At 42.9% G+C, this 3,534-nt stretch overlaps 1 pseudogene; it reads left to right on the forward strand.

Moving 5' to 3' along the window:
• Positions 1–1,557: 1,557 nt before the first annotated feature.
• LOC103005643 (ferritin light chain-like) lies at positions 1,558–2,136 on the forward strand (annotated as a pseudogene).
• The last annotated feature ends 1,398 nt before the right edge of the window (positions 2,137–3,534 follow it).

Consider the following 3,534-nt stretch of genomic DNA (forward strand, 5'->3'; position numbering starts at 1 on the left):
CCATTTTGTCTGACTTTCTATGTCCTCTGATTCCTAGATCTTGCTTATTCTTTGTGTGTTGATTTAGATTTGAAGGTGAATTCTTTCACACCAAAAGACATGCAAAAGTCATAGGAAGTGAACATTTCAGTGTTCATTTTATGTGTTTCTCAATTGTTTTTTTCACGCCATGCTATTTCCAAAATAAATGCTGCATGACTCTGTTACATTATTTTTCTAATCCATTATCAGTCAGTTCCAATGGACTAGTGCTTGATCAACAGAAAGTTTATCTCTTTTGCACACGTAAACCCAAAGTTTAGATCCTAAATTTTTATAACTCAATATTCTAAAAGAGGTACCTTCGAGGATCAAACTTTAAAGTAAATTCACAGCCTCCAGCTCTCTGAAAGCAAAAGCAACACACATATGCCACACAAGGATTAGAAATTTGTGCTGTCACATGCAGTTGAACTGCAGAGTTTAGGTCCATGTCATACAGGTGAAATGAGTTTGTTTCCTTTTAGGTTTACCATGTACGTTTTTCTTTGTTTCCAGTGAACATCCTATTCTTTTTAACTTACCCACAAGTATTGCTTCAGGGAATCCCCCCCCCCCCCAACATCAGAGAAAGTGAGGCTGAAAATAACAATCTCGATACTGGATAAATGTGAACACACACAGAACAAACGAAATAACAACAATAAAACACAGATGACCCAGAAGAATTGTGTAGATTGAAGGGGTGAGTCCAGAGATGGTCATCACTAGGTAGAGGCCTAGAGGCCTCAGAAGAGAGCATCCTAATCCAGAAATGGGGCTTCAGTTCTAAAGGCTCAGAAATTGGATTTTGTGAATATCCTAGGCAGAGATCAGTTTCTCAAAAACAAAAGAACGTCATACAAATTCATAAGAGACTAATGTAACAGCCGGAATGTTGCTCAGTAGATTCTTCCCTGTCGTGAAATCTACATGGGAAGCCAAATTCTGATGAAGAGATTGAACAATTCACATGTGCTCTGGCAATCAGAATATGGCTTTTGCATCTTAGAGGCCCTGAAGCTGTTCTCTTAGGTAGGGTCGAATTCACATGGACAAAGTTTTCTCCAATTTTATGTACTTTTCTCAACAGCAGCTTGAGGAACATTAATATAGCCAAATGATTTTTTCCATCTCTATGTTGGTTAGGGCTCAGAGGTGAGGACACACTATCAAAAGGCACCTTCTAACCCCGAGCATTCAGAGAGCAGGATGCCACCTAACAGTACCCTCTTTAACAGAGGAAACTTTTCATTCAGATTTTAATAAATTATTGCCTATTTATAATTTGGTTTACCATAATGTGATTCTTTTTTAAAAACTCACTTTAGGCAGTGCGCTCAGCTGTCCTGCAGACCTGTCTTTTGCTTCAACAGTGTTTAGAATGAACAGACCCAGGGACGTTCCTTGCTCCAGCCTCTGACCACCCTCCAACCTTTTTTCCAGTCACAACCTTTGGAATCAGCCACTCAGCTATCCTTGGCCTCCAGGACAGGCCAACACCGGTTTTTGCGCTTAGCTCCTTACTACCAATCAACCATGAGCTCCCAGATTCGTCAGAATTATTCCACCGAGGCGGAGGCCGCTGTCCACAGCCTGTTCAACATGCATCTGCGGGGCGGGCACTTACCTCTCTCTGGGCTCCTATTTCGACCGCGACGATGTGGCTCTGCACGGCGTGGGCCACTTTCTTCAGGAATTGGCCAAGGAAAAGCGCAAGGGCGCCCAGCGTCTCTTGAAAATGCAAAACCAGTGCTGGAGCCGCGCCCTTTTCCAAGACGTGCGGAAGCCTTCTCAAGATGAGTGGGGTAAAACCCAGGACGCTGTAGAAGCCCCCATTCTCAGGGAGAAGAACCTGAACCAGGCGCTTTTGGATCTGCGAGCCCTGGGTTCTCACAGACTCCCACGTCTGTGACTTCCGGGAGAGCCGCTTCCTGGACGAGCAGGTGAAACTCATCAAGAAGATGGGCGACCACCTGACCAACCTCCGCAGGCTGGCTGGTCCGCAGGCTGGGCTGGGCGAGTATCTCTTTAAAAGGCTCACCCTCGAGTACGAACAGGAGTCTCCAAAGTTCAGCGGCCTTTGAGGAGCCCCTCTGGCGTCAGAGCTTTTCCTGAAGGCCCTCTCTGCAGCCACTAGGCAGCTTTTTAACCACCCTGGAGCCCTCTCCCAAGCCTTGGACCAAGTGGAAACAATAAACCTTTTTGCAGCAAAAAAAAAAAAAAAAAAAAATCACTTAAGTTCTATCTCTTCTAGAAAACCTACTAATCACCAACCATCCCCCCAACAAAAAAATAAAATTACTCACATGCCAAACATTAGTATAGAATGCCTTTTAAAAATCCACTAATGTTCTTAAGAGAATTAAAGATTTAGCCCACTGTGGACAAGCCCTATTTTATATTTTTTTCATTTTACACATCACATAGTGTGTCAAAAACTAAAAGTGAAAAAATACTATTGAAGAATGCAAAACTGTGTATCCTGCTTTGTACACTGATTTCTCCCCCAGTTTCCAAAGATCAAGATATATCAAGCATTAGAACAAGATCCTCATAGGTGAGAATATTATTGAAGATACAGCATTACAGAGTAGAGAGAATAAAGAGGTAGAACCAGAGGTGCCTGCCCTCAAATTCAGGGTCCCTTTTACAAGCTGTTCCATCGTCACATCTTTAAAACAGGATTGATGATATCAAAAGTGTAAAGTCATTTTTACAGTTAAAAAAGTTAATGTAATGTGCTTGGCATATGCAGATACTCAATAAACAGTGGGTATCACAGCTGTCATTTTAGAGATACTTCATTTTCTGAGCATTTCCTTTCCCTTCTCCAAAACAACCCTATATCCCTTCAGTTAAATGAAGTTTAACAAAATATCTTCCTAACCCACAGCATCTACAGAGAGCTTAGGGGAGTGTCTATATTCTTAACTTTTCCAGAAGGACACTAGTGTCTTTTGCATGGAAACAGGGTGGGTTAAAAAGAAAGAACCAATCAGTGAGCTTCTGTTTTAATGAGGGAACTGGAGAGAAACCAAACTTCACCTTGACCAGGACATGGAGGTCAAGACTAAAAAGTGCATTCTTAAAGTGGAATTATCACAAAGTTCAGAGGTTGGTTTAGCTCCACTTCCTAAATCTATTTGTATTTGTTCTGTGGTGGCTTTCAAACTTTTAACATGTGTTTTTAGCAAATGCTCTTTTTAATCAAAATCTCAGATGTAACGTACAGCTTGGTCACTGTAGTTGATAATGCTGCATTGTACCTTTGAAAGTTGCTAAGAGAGTAGATCTTAAAAGTTCTCATCACGGGCTTCCCTGGTGGCGCAGTGGTTAAGAATCTGCCTGCTAATGCAGGGGACACGGGTTCGAGCCCTGGTCTGGGAAGATCCCACATGCTGCGGAGCAACTAGGCCCGTGAGCCACAACTACTGAGCCTGCGCGTCTGGAGCCTGTGCTCCGCAACAAGAGAGGCCGCAACAGTGAGAGGCCCGCGCACCGTGATGAAGAGTG

The sequence above is a fragment of the Balaenoptera acutorostrata genome, chromosome 6 (assembly GCF_949987535.1).
Source record: "Balaenoptera acutorostrata chromosome 6, mBalAcu1.1, whole genome shotgun sequence".
In the NCBI taxonomy this organism is placed as follows: Eukaryota; Metazoa; Chordata; class Mammalia; order Artiodactyla; family Balaenopteridae; genus Balaenoptera; species Balaenoptera acutorostrata.